The sequence below is a fragment of the Plodia interpunctella genome, chromosome 5 (assembly GCF_027563975.2).
Source record: "Plodia interpunctella isolate USDA-ARS_2022_Savannah chromosome 5, ilPloInte3.2, whole genome shotgun sequence".
NCBI lineage: Eukaryota > Metazoa > Arthropoda > Insecta > Lepidoptera > Pyralidae > Plodia > Plodia interpunctella.
In genome coordinates, this window is record NC_071298.1 from 5,529,720 (window position 1) to 5,544,492 (window position 14,773).

Here is a 14,773-nt window from a genome sequence, read left to right on the forward strand (position 1 = left end):
AGATCTCGTCAAAGAACATGAAGGTTACATGAAACATTAAGGCCATAAAGCAGGTGCGTGAAGGAAATTGCGTTTTATTAATTAGTCAATTAATTAATATGACTGTCAAGAGCAGAAATGTACTTGATTGTGCTCTAATTGAAATATATATACTTACGTATGAATAGACACGAGTCACGAGCATTAGAAGAAACTTATTCGCAACATATTAATGTTGCGAATAATGTTTCTTCTGGAACTCTATTCACGTATATTAATTAATTTATAGTAATTTAGTTGAGACAAGTTTGAATACGATGTTATAAAAATATATTATCTGGTTTTTATCCCTAAAAAATCCACCTGGTATTGGCGAACTCGAGATATGTTGATTTGACGTCAAATTTCAAATAACAATAAACGAATTTCAAATGAAAAAACTGCAAACTAGCATTTTAGACCTGACGAGTAAAGACTGAGGATGTAACCGGTGTTGTTTAAATTGTAACATTCAATTGAAACTCGGTACTGGAATACGAGTTTATTTGTTTCGGAAATATGAGGTCCGTCTGCAAGCAGGCATTTGGGAAACTTCGCGACTGCGGCATGCCCAATAAGGGCACACGCGAACTTTCGCTAGCGGACCACAGACACATTGTTCAGTATTATTTAAATTGTTTGCTGTACTGTTTAATACTGGATAATTTTCTACATATCTGTTTTACATATAAATCTACCGGCAACAAAGTTCCTAATTGCCTGGCTATGGTCTTATAAAAAGAAATACCATATTTATTATTAGGATTAGGACTATTCGGTAGGGCTACGGGGAACGTACATGAATAAGTATTAGTAATATTATAATCATTGTTTCGTATTTGCAATTTATAATTTGTTTCATTTGACCATTAATTCTGTAATACATTTAAGAAATTCTGATTGATGAACGAGCGGTCGATCGATGCGGATGTAGGTACTAAAGAGCATAACTACGCATTACGAGTACAAGCCACGCAGGCCGATCTTCAACAATAGACCTACCTGATTGATTCTCCAGCCTCAAATTAAAATAACACAGAAGGATAACTTATTATCCTATAATTCAGCTTTTGGACCGTACCTATCTGCCTATATCAGATTTTTCTGTAACCACAAACGTACTAATTACTTTTGTTGTGTTGTTAAAAGTAACTTGACGAAAGATTTCCTTATAATTAAATATTTTTCCTATGTCTTTATATTCGAAACTAAGTACACTGTATTAACTTTTTAAATAAATTATATTTTAAGATATACGCTAACGTAAGGCGAGTATTTATGTACCCTTGATTTGCAACACAATGCTCATTCTGTAGTCTCGTCATTTCATACATGGGCTCTCACGCACTATGCTGAAACACTTCAGTATTAATTAACCCATCCAATCGACCCTACATTGCGTGATATATAATACCAGTTGGTGTCTTCCATACTCTATTTTACCGAGTCGATAAGGTGGCTATTATTTCAAGGGTAATATTTCTTCCAATATTTACGATAAATTGGGCGAGACAAGACAACTTGTTTAGAAAGAAAGTAAATAAGAAACATAATCTTTATTTTATCGTCTTGTCTTACGCCGTTGACTCTAAGTTAGATTGTGTATGTAAATATTTCGAAAACAGCCCCTCAAGAGGGATCTAAGTCGGAAACTCACCGCAAAAGTTTTATGTGATGGCAATTGAATTCTACCCACTTTCTATAATAGAATCATTTCGTTTTAATTGAAGGAATACTGTTATAAAATGGACGTTACTGTGGTGATTTTGTTTTAAACTTTAACCAATTAAAGGATTTGAAATGATCTTTCTCATAAAAAAATAGGTTCGTTTTTTTCCATTTGAACTTAAAATTTGGTGTTCAAAGGAGGCGTATAGAAAGGGGTGAAGTAATGTGGAATGGAAGCACCTTTATAAGCGTAATGCACCAACCCTCACAGTTTCATTTTTGATGAAGCGGACTCTCTTTTTTATTTAACGTAGATAGTCATGTTTCATTAATATGTACATTATACCAGTCTGGCAATGATTATGTAGTAATGAAATTATCGTTGTAAAATGAGGATTTTTTTCGACTCCACTCACCTTATACTTTTGAAAATAAATTTACTTAGGTACACTTCTTTTTTTATTAATTGTGGAAGTAATTATTTTCAATAATAAAAATGATGTAATAACAAATGATCATATTGTGTGTCAACCGTTAATAGGTGGTAAATTTTAAGTCTTAGAACAATCATCAGCTTTGCCGTGGTTCGTGCTTTTACATTGTCGCAAGCGTCTTCTTAGATTACATACAATACAGGTAACATGATTATAGGTGTTCAGTAACTAATTCAGATTGATTGTGAAAGGGTAATCGTGTTATAATCATTAGAAGCCGAACGTGTTTGGCATGCCGTTGACGTGCGACGTGCGCGGCCGACAGTGGATAATACTGTCCTTTGTGGTCCTTAATTACATTAACAGTATTTTGGGATTGGCCAATCAACGTGGATCATTCATTTATGAATTTAGTACTATGATATTGGATCTCAACCTGTATTCTGATTGACAGTTTAGGTTGACTAGTATGTATGTGACGATTACTTGCCACTAGATCAAGTTTGTAGTTGTAAGTCATGTCCGACGCATGACACCAGTGTTAGCAATTGACACACATGGAAAGAAAGATTGGATTACTCAGAATAGGAAAAAGTAGCGGGAACTGAAGGAGGCAGTTGTACACCAAATATTTGGTTGAAAAAGGCTGAAGAATAAGAAGCCTAAAATTATTACATAAAAATAATTAGATTGTGTAATTATCTCTAAATACCCAGAGGTAATAATCAGTAATAAACCCGAATATATGTCACAGCCATATATTAATGGAAACCACCATTTGATTATTATATTTGTCTTGACAAGCAAAGAACGAATTAAACCGGCTTATTTTTCCTAGCAAAGTAGTCACGTATATTTCTTTTTCAATTCGTTGAACTAGCAGACGAAAAGAACATTGAACAAACGTTATGTGACATCGCGGTTTCTAAGTAGACCTCGAATTCACTCCGCCCACACGCAGGCAACATACAGACATCTCTGTTTTATTTTTTATCATGTCCCTTTATGCAAGTTGCATTTCCCGTCGGTCGTCATGTTCAAGAGCGTTCTGCTGCGTACGTATCATAAAACTGCATTGTGGTATACATCGTGTTTACCTTTTGTGTCTGGAATGGTATACTGTATCTCTCTTCAAAATTGTAAATATCATCAAAATATTATTTATGACGACGTAATTATGAGTAAAGATGCACCTTTATTTGTAAATCATGATCATATGCATGCTTTTTTTATAAATAGACTCAAAAATTCTGATACAATAATTACTAGCTACAACCACCACGATTACGTTTAAATATGTAAAGTAATTTGTTTTTTTACAATAAAGAGAGATCTTTTATAAGGAAATTTTGACAAATGAATACAGAAAAATATACATTTTTATTGCCGTCGAACAGAATTGAAGCAACACTGTTAAACTATTAACGTCACGAAAAAAGAATACGAACAAAAATAGTCTGAAAATGAGATCTGAGCACATTAGACCGGGCTTAGGCACGGAGCCCTCGTCTCTTCTTGTATAATATGCTCATGCTGCTTATTCGCTATAATCTTGTTATTAACATCTTTATGTGTTTATCTTCATATTTCTTAAATTCAGTTTCAGCTTGTAATCTGCTACAGGTGATGCGTGGTAAATTAGGTTTGATTCTAATTGGTGCTTTTCTCATTGGTTCCAATGGATGCAAATATGTATTGATGACACTATTTTATAGTTTACTCACATAAAATTTTGGATTTCCTAAGAACTTTCAGCTACCCTCGTGAATGTAACTTTACAAATCAAGGGAGCTCATCATGATGAGAAATAGAAGGCACAAATCATGTGAAGTGCCTGCTCACTCAAGTAATGGAGTGCAGATAAGAAATAAAAAGGAAGTCGTATCACGTACTTACTACATTTTACATTCATACATATTCCTGGTGTATGTGAATGTTAATATATCTCAAACAAGTTATTAAAAAAATATGGCATCATTTTTTGTATAATTTTATCTTAAATGTTATTTATGTTATATATTTTATCTTACATAATATGTAAAGCGTATGAAGTAATAATTTAAATAACTTAAGCTCTATGAGATAAAAGAAATTTAAATGTTTCTTCTTTTATAAGGAAATTAAACTAAGCATTATTTTTAAAGATTTAAAGATCAAATCTTTCCTTCAAAGGACAATGTATTTAATTAAACGTCAAGAGAATATAATTTGTTTCGATTTAAAGTTAAAATTGAACGTCAATCTTCGATTGATCACTGCGCGAGGTCTCCATAAACAAAACAAAAGCGATTATAAAGTTATTCGAAAGTCACAGTGCCACAAACAGATTTCTTACTGAATTTTTGAAAATTAAGTTTTCACTCGATATTAAAGCTTTTAGTACAAAGGTCGTCTGTATACCTTACTCTCATCATTTTCTACCGCCAAACAGCAGTGCTTGTTGCAGTTGTGTTCCGCTTTCAAGGATCAGAGTAACAAGGACCATAGCAAAATACCCAAAAAGTCGGCAACTCACGTTTGACACCCTTATTCCACCACCATCCACCATCAGGTGGGCCGCATGCCTCTACCTGCTTCACTATATAGTATAAAACAAAGTCGCTTCCCGCTGTCTGTCTGTTCCTATATTCTATTCCTAGTTCCTATATTACTTAAATCTTTAAAACTACGAATCGGATTTTGAGGTTAACAGATAGTGTGATTCCTGAGGATGTTTTATGCCTGTGATTAATTATGGTTTTACGCCAGCGAAGCGGTATGGGACGCTAGTGGTAATATAGATAAAAATAATGTTGGTTAAGTTTTTAAAATAACAGATTATTATTGATATTGAGGCATTATGAACATTTAAAGACGCAAGTGCAGATACACGCATCAGCTTTAAGCTGCTAGTGTATTAAATAAATAAATAATAATAAAATAATTATTATCATTAGGACTATTACTCACGTATTCCCTTTGCGTTTATAGAAGCGATATTAATATTCCAATCAGAACAAATATACGTCGATATATACAAACAACCAGTTTCATAAATGTCAGTCTCTGGCAGAATTGTTTGATATAAAAAGATATTGCTTCCCATCATCGGTTTTATTTTACAATTAGTAAGATTTTATTTTTACATCATAAAAACGATCGCAGTTTTCTTTGGGACTTCTATTTTTCATTCAAATAAATAATTTGATTTTATTAACAAAACGATAAAAAGTCTTTATCGTTGTATGTAATTATTAGTGAATAGGTTAATTATCTGTGTTAATGTAATTTCTGAGCCGTTAACATATAGAAATATAGCAAGTCATTCAATTTGAAGTCTTCTTCATATCTTTGAAAGTATTTCTATAGCGGGAGCCATACGCCTCAAATACGTAATCCGATAGTCAAATCATATAGGGACCGGCAAATTACGAAAGGAACAAATGTCTGGCTATGCCGCTCCCGCCTGACCTGTGATGATGAATGTCGTCAAGCATGCCAATAACGGTCTGACAACTAGGGATGCCGACAACCGTGCGAAGTGAAGACCAAAAAGTAGGAAAGCGGATCCTGGGCTCTGACGATCAACGGCTGTAGAAGCAACGAGGAAAACGCTCAGATGAGAAAGAGAGAGTCAAGTCACTTAAATATGTTTCCAAAAACTTTTGGAAATGTAATATGAGCCGTCATCATCACACAGGGCAGTGACAAGGGTCATACAACAATTTTAATTACGCATCAACGTGAGGCACCTCTCAACATACTCCAATTTTCATCTCAACTTCAATTAAATTCAATATTAGCGTTATTGTTCTTAAATATATTTGATTTATTTACGTTCAATATATACGTAGATAGGTATGATTGTAGCAATTAGCCACCTTAAGTTTTAGTAAACAATAGGGTAGATGTCAAAGTCAGAAAATTGTAAAAAAATATATATGCTCTAGAAAAAATATATATATTTGAGATCATTGTGATGACTTCATAGACTGTAACAATACCGTTGGATCATTGTACGAAGATTTAAAGTTGGTTAGAAAATCCATTTGAAAAAAAAAAAGCAACTTTTATTATGATGTCCTCACCATAACCGTAATAATTAAGGTAGTTGTCTAACAAACAATATACATTTCGCTAAGATATTACTCAATCGCGACCTCATATTAGAGTACCATTTAGTATAGCGTTTGGTCGAGATATTTCTTTTATCGAGTCGAGTCCAAAAATGTGTGTTTTTATTTTTGTCATATCTTCGAAAGCATTGTCTTTATCACAGTATTTTACTCACTGGTATTTCTAATAATAACAATAACTTCGAATAGTCATCAAAATAAAATGTGTTTGTATGAAAAACCCACGATTCTTTTTGCCGTGAGCAGAGCCACGGGCAACAGTTATGTTTACATTATTCTGCATTATTATAACAATTATCTGCTTCTATCCATAATGACGCATAATGCATAAAGGTGGCGGTAGGTGACGCTGCACCAATATTGCTCCGAAGTGCTACGACGAGTGCTACGACGAATGCTACGACGAGTACTACGACGAGTGCTACGACGCCCCACTTAATCGTAGACATGTAGCAGTTGTTGCATTTAGTGCTTTCTTGATGGCTTACTTCACAGTTTGATTTCGATTACCTTTGCATAAATGGACAAAGCTCACACTAAGCACTAGATTTGTATATGCCACTAGATCATAGTAGTCACCCTAATATAAATTCAATTAAATTTTAATAAATTCAATTTACATCGCTATCCACTTTATATAAGCTTTGCTCATTAATAGACAGAGAGCTAATATTAACATCGTGAATGTGCCCTTCATAAGTTTTATAATAACATATTTAGAAAAAAGTGAGTACTTATAAACATACCCCTGGCTGGATAGCAAGCCTCTCGTCAAGTCTCGTCTCAGAAACAGAAAGCGAAACGATGTTAATTGCCACCTAATGGTGCGACTCGACGGAACACGCCGGCTAATTTGATTACCGCAGGAGTCACGAGATTATAAGTAATCTTAAACTTGAAATATGTTGAAATTTGCTATAGACGTAGATGCAGCTAAATCATAGGTTTAAATAAATAATCGTAATTACACCACTGCTAATCCTGTAATATGGGTGCTACTTTAGACATTGGGATAATGCATGTAATTACAATACGTAGAACTTTCTGTAAATTAATCATTTATTATTGTTTTTCTAGTCTTAGCAGATTCCGTTATTTCAAAATAGTAATGTAGATTTATATACTCAAAAGCTTGAGAGCTTTTGAATGCACTTTATGGAATAGTATCATGTTATAGTTTTACTTTGTTATAAGTTTTTCCATATCTTCCAAAGTCCTGAATCTATGACAGTATTACCATCAATCTTCAGAAATTGCGACATAAATCCAGTTACATACAACGAAGGCACGACCGACAGGTGCGGGCCAAAGTGAGGGGTATCTCATAAAGTAGATAATAATAATAATCCAACATCGTTTTAAATTAGTTTGCTTTCTAGGAATAATTATTATTACATAATCAAAAGTTTTGTTAAAAACATAAACACAACGTAATCCACTTATTTTCCTACCCTATGTGTCCTACCAACTGCACACTGAAGGCCTGTGTATTGGCCTTACAAATGTAGCGGAGTCGATACGCTAAGAAAAAGTAAAAAATACTAACCCATAAGCACTTGTTGACGAAAGGGAAAGCTGTATTATAAATAGGGAAAAGTGTATTTATAAAATGACTTACACAGCAGGTCTGTGTGAAAGTAATACTCGTAATTTAGTTTGGGAGGTAACGACACGAACAATGAAGGTGCTAAACGACCCCGCAATTAATACTCAATTAATCTTCCGAGGAAATTTATTCAATAACTGAAGAATCCCGAGTTTTAACGAAGTGCCTTTTAAAAGGCGAGGCTCTTGGCTGCCGACAGGCAAACCACTGCAATGGTGCTCATGTAACAATTCTCAAATTGAAAAGTTGTTGACATGATAAAATTAGTTTTTGAATGTAACAATCATTCAATAATTACAGTATTTTATGTAGGTGTTTTTATAATATTTCTTTGCCGTTTAGTGTAATGATTTTGTAATTGAGGTGGTGAAATCAGATTCGCAGGTGTAGTAATATTACGCGGTCATTACAATTTCAATCTCAAACCCCACAAACGGCTTTCATCTTCTAATATTTACTTTGAATCGCAACCTTTGCTTACATTTTACCCCTACATGCTTTTTGCAAAATGGTAAATATTTAAATATAGGGAATATACATATATGTTAGCAACATGAGAAATGTAGTATAGCCGTACTGTTTCACATACGGCTTTTTTAGAGGTTTACTACTTGATAGATACAGAATTAATATTTCTGTCATCTGAGCATTTTCCCTATTTCTTCTTCAGCCGTTAAGGGTCGGAGCCCAGGCTCCGCTTTCTTACTTTTTGATATAGAATTAATATCCTAGACATATAATTTTTGAAGTGGCGTTTTTATATTGTATCTAAATAAAACATAAAAACAAGATTCCCTGATGGCTTATTGTAATAAATGTAAAAACTATGTAACTAGCAACATCCGACATTTTTCAACTATTTAAAATATATCACGTTTACTACCCCTATGCTGTGGCAATAGCGATGAGTTCGGAATGATTTTATTTAGCTTGATGTACCTGTACTTATTTAATTAACATATTGTAAATAAATAGTTAGTACAACTAAATAAATTCCAAATCTATTCCATTAAAATCATGAATGTAAACGCTTATTTAAATTGGCAAGTATTTAAGTCACAAAGTAATCACTCAAGAAGAAACCTTATTAGAGTACCTACTATACATGTACATATAAATTATCCACTTATTAATTATAAGGGTTAGGGTACTGTTTATTGCTCTTAGTAATCGTTTTAAAAAGTACTTAAATAATGTCCTAAAATATCTCAAAAGAGAAAATAAACCAACATTAGAACATATCATATCAGTAAAATCCCAGGGTTTTAATATAATTCTCGTAGGGGGCACCGAAATCGCGAAAAAATATTGTTATCAACATGAGACTAAAGGATGCATAATAAAATCACGAAAAATGGTCGCGATTCAAAACTTCACGGACATGAGTCGGAGTCGTTTCGGAGAATTTTGTCAAAATGTTACTTGTTAAATGTTATTTAATTTTATACCCACAAAATGTAGGCGAGCATCTACTATAAATATTATCAAAATTACCAAATTATTTATAATAATAAACAATAATACGATGACCTAAACCGAATTGCCGAATAGTATTCAAGTATTTGACTCGTAGCACAATAAATCAGAGATGGAATAGGATTGATCAATTTGCGATGACTGTGCACTGTGCACGCGAGATTAACGAGCGACGCCGGGTGATCGAGGACTGCGAGGATGTGACCGGGTATTTACAGATATTCAGAAAATAAACAAAAATCATGAAAAAAAAAGTAAAAAAAACGATCGAAGTTCAGCTGATGTAATTAGTGCGATGAGCTGTATAACCAATAGCTTGTGTAATTAATCTCATTGGTCAAATAGTACTACTATTGAAGTGTTTAACAATATTTTTTAAGTAATACTCCTTAGATAGAAAATATTCCGAGCGTAGAATTTCAACATTTTTAGAAAATAACTACATTAATTTCACTATATCAGCCTAGAATGTCATAGTAGGTATTTTAACTTTATATCTGTTACACATTTTCTCAAATCAAAAGATAACTGTCGACATTTTTGCTCGCTATCAAGCTGCTTGTATCAAGTGGTAAGTATCGTCTATTTATAGTATCTGTACCGAGACATCAACGATTCGTATGTTAATTTTATTGTAACTCCTACGAAAAGATGGGTAAAAGTCTGCATTATCGCCGGGGGACATATAGTGTAGCAATATTTAAGCCACAATCCCTCGTTTGTATAATTTGCCGATCTCGCCGAGATTCAACACTCGCGTCAGTGTTACCATTGCACGAGCAGTGAGGTAGAAATAAACAACTTGTTGCATTGACATTGCGATGGAAGCACATGAAAAAGGAACTTTGAGCCATAGAAGTAAATCTAACCATTTATCTAGAGCTGCCATTTTATTTCTCTCATCATTCATGTTTTCTTACCTTTGTACAAATTAACAAAATTGTTAAATTGACAAAATTAAGTCAAAATAATTATAAGATAATGACGTCCGAGAACAAATCAAAAGCCACATGGCAAATTATAAATCAAGCTAGACTAAACATACCAAAAGAAACAATAAGTCGAATTAAAGTTGATGATCACTATATAACAAATCTAGAGGAAATAGCTAATTCATTTAATAATTATTTCATTGACAAAATCAAACCAGAAAAAAGAAGTCGAGCCAATACCATATCTGCTAATACCCATAGACAGCATTCAATGTTTATGGCGCCATGCTCACCAGAGGAAGTTTATAAAATTATAAAAGAACTTAAAAATACGGATAGTGTTGGGTATACGGTACGGTAGGTAGGGTACGGATGGTGTTTCAACCAAAATACTCAAAGCTGTAAATGAACATATATGTCATCATGTTAGTCACTTAATAAACCTTAGTATAGAAGCTGGTGTTTTCCCTCAAGACTTAAAAGCTACCATAATTAAACCTTTATTTTAAAAAAATTAACAAAGAACTAATGCAATATTATCGACCTTATAGCTTTAAATTCTATATTTTCAAAGGTTTATGAAAAACATTTTTCCTACCAATTAAACGTCTATTTTGAAGATAAAAAAAATTTGTGTAATGAACAAAAGGGGTTTCGTCGTAATAAAAATATAAATATGGCCATCTATGATTTTTTGAAAATTGTATTAACTGAATTTAACATCAGAAAACCCATATGCTCTATATATTGCGATATGACACAAGCTTTTGACTATGTTCAACATGACATACTATTAGACAAGTTAGAAGCGTACGGAATTAGGGGTAATGTGTTAAATTTAATAAAATCATATTTATCTAAACGTAAACAGTTAACAGAAATTTCAAAATTCAATCCTAAAACAAAATCGGAACAACATTACTTATCAACTGAACGTTCTGTATTATATGGTGTTCCACAAGGTAGTGTGCTTGGGTCCCTTCTTTTCATAATCTATATTAACGATCTTCCAAACACTACCAAACATAATATGACTTTACTTGCGGACGATAGCACGGTAACAATAAAATGTAATGATGTAAATATTTATCAATTAGATATTAATGCAACTTTAACATCCATAATTGAATGGCTTGATATTAATAATTTAAAGATAAATCTTGACAAAACCAATATAATGCATTTTAGTCAAAGACCGCTTGATACGGAAAATTATAAAATACAATATCAAGGCCATGTGTTGAAAGTAGTTGATTCAATAAAATTTCTAGGGCTAACTATAGATTCTAAATTAAACTGGAAACCCCATATAGATGGTCTTAGTAAAAAACTTAGTAGTTCGGCGTTTGTACTATTTAAACTCTCAAATGAATTAAACATTAGCTTTTAAAATGCAAAAACGCTGTATTCGCGCAATGTTTAGACTCCAAAGCACTGATAATTGTCAGCCGTTTTTTAAAGAACACAAAATTCTTACACTTCCGTCACTTTACATACTTGAGTAACATTTGTGAAAACCAATTCTCATTTATTCCCTCGTCTAGCTGATGTTGTATTGAGGAATCATCGAGATATCTATCGATTATGCATGCACCCATCAAAAACTGCTTTACTCGGTAATAGCATAGTATGTATGGCACCGAAAATTTACAACAAAATTCCAAATCAATATAAAAACTTAAATTTAAATCTATTTAAAAAGCACCTCAAGTCTTTATTAACTGATAAATGTTATTATACTTTAAATGATTTCTTTAATGATAGACTCGGATAGAATTTAGGGCTAGTATACATTATAATTCTTTTTTTGTTTTGGATTTGTAGTGGATAGCATGCTCCTCTTTATTTATTTATATTTGCATACCTATATTCGGTAAAACGTGTAGGTCTAATTCATTTTGACATCAATTTGTCTATTTGTACTCATGTTTTTGGCAAATAAATGTTTTCTTCTTTCTCACATCACGTAAATTACTGTTAAAGTGAAGGCAAGTTTTTTTTATATATATATTTTAACATTGTTCTGGACATAATCGGATGACTAACCGAGAATTTAAAGTGTTGGATGAGACATTCTACCTAATTCGATTTCCGACCACTACATGGACTCATATTTTGGTTTTGAAATATTCCGAAAAATTTATTTCTGTGCGTAATTTGTGTGAATACACAAATTAAGAAGAAGAAGATTGAATGTTTATTTGGTACAAAATGATATTACAAATTACTTCGTCTAAGAATCGTAAACGATATTATTGCCACATTTCCATACAAAAACGGTACATAAAGAAAAAAAATATTCAGTATAACATTGTGATGAATAACCCACCAGTCGCCGTCATGAAGACAGTGGGGGGCGGTGGTGGGGGCATTCCGAACTGTCTTCACTCACGATAAAAATGGGAAACGTATTATTCCCGATCTCTTTTGTTTTTCTCCACGAGCAATTTACCTCGAATTTAGGTTCGCCCATTTTCAGCTTCTGACGGATCCACATCAAATTGGCTCAGCCTTCTTTCATTCATGATTGCTATAGAAAAGTTTATTAGTCACCCTTACAATCAATATTATAAACAGATATTAAGAACAGGTTACTTTATAACCTACTATAATATTTTTATGATACAAATTCCGTCATGACACAGACCCAAAAAACATAACAAATTAGTATATTGACCATAACAATGAATATTAAGTAGGTATATCTAATTGTAAGTGTTCATCAACTTGTTACAGCTCCTAAAAGAGATAAATTTTCACTGACGCTAGTAAAAACTCCCATTATCTCAACTCGATTTTAGAAAAATAAAACACAATTAAGAGAGAGGGTTTGACGTCTATATATTTTGCCACACACAAGCATCGTAGACATCAAACCACGTACATTTTTACAAAAATTAATAGAAAGTTAAACATCACCTTATTTCTTATGATTTCTCGGAATTAAAAGGAATATTCCAATTGTATTGCAATGAGAACGTTTATCAAACATTTTCAACACTTGATCCCGTAATTCCTTAAGCTCCAAGCAATTAAGACTGACGTTTTCACCTTTAACTTCCTGACTTTAAGTCTTCCGATGTATCTGCGACGATCGTTGACAAAAAGTTATAGCATTTCGAACAAACGATCTCATGTGCTTAAGAATTTATTGCGAGTCAAACTTGTACACATGTTAATGATTGTAATAACTGACACGATATGTGTGCGTCTTTATTACACTTTGCAAGCGCCAAATTAGCGACGTATTCTGCGATGATGTTAGCACAGTTGTTACATAATAACATTTCATTTAAAAAGTATTTAGTCTTGTTTAGAATATTTTAATTTATTTTATATATAGTAATGAGTCGATAGGTTTTGCCGTTGCCGGGTAAAAAATATATAGTTACTACAACATACATAGGTATATCAAACACCTCTACCATATTATTACTGCTTGACAAATTTGAAAACTCAGAATTCCAAATAAATAACGATGTCTTTTACAGAGAGAGATTTTTCAGATCTACTTATTCGTCGTCGACACTTTCGAAAAAATACTGTTTCCAAGATAGATACAGATACATTAACGTGAGCTCATTTATCGGAGCTACACGCCTGAGGGGAGTTTACTACAGCACTACGGCAGATACTCTTAAGTTCATTATATAATAAACTAGCTGCTGCACAATTCTCCGCCCGCGATAACCTCATGAAAGAGCTAAAAATGTTGAATCGCCACTGGATATAAGAACAATGTGTCCAAATTCTTGAAAGAAATCGTTTCCTAAATAGTTCATGACCTATCTTTAAAATGTCCCTAAAATGTGATCAGTCTGTGTGTCTTCTGGTCTATAATACCCTGCATATGACAGATATAGTCCTTCGACTTCGGGAAACCATCGACTTGCTACTCGTGAATAAGTCTAATATATGATAAGGGTTCTGGACACTTAGTTGGCAAACTTCCTATTTAATATGTATAGTTTGTACGCAGTTGGACAATGGTTAAAATGGTAAGTAAATGGTAAGTAATGGTAAATTTGAAATTGATATCTGCCCATGAATGTCAGACAAATTCTTTTGAAGCGTTTCTTAGTATGAAAAACTTTATTCTATAAATTAAACTAGATACTGAAGATACCTAAGTTTGATTATTCAGTCGACAATCATTGATTTATTGAGAACATGAATAAAGTAATTATAATTAATTATAGATAAAGTAATAACGATAAAAATACGAAGCAGCGCTGATAGAGTTCTTTTCTTCCGTTATTATAATAAAAATTTCGATTATAATAAAAATTCAACTGACTTTTGTGAAATAATCCCAGCATAGACGTTCCAAATTTTCGCTTTTGACTAAATCCTCAGGAATGCAATGGTTCCTGAAATTCATTTTATGCATTTCCAAACACCAGACATGCTTTGAGTCAAAGGGAACATGAGACGACGTAATGCGACAATATACTTAAATTTTGATCTCGCTCTTAAAGTTCAGAATTATTTTTATTAGTCTGTCCTGCCTGTATTAATGTCCCA

General features: G+C 32.8%; 1 protein-coding gene across 6 annotated transcripts in view; it reads right to left on the reverse strand.

The window, feature by feature from the left end:
- Dh44 (Diuretic hormone 44) overlaps positions 1-14,773 on the reverse strand; it is a 45,534-nt gene that overhangs the window by 19,604 nt on the left and 11,157 nt on the right. The gene's annotated exons all lie outside the window — the stretch shown is intronic.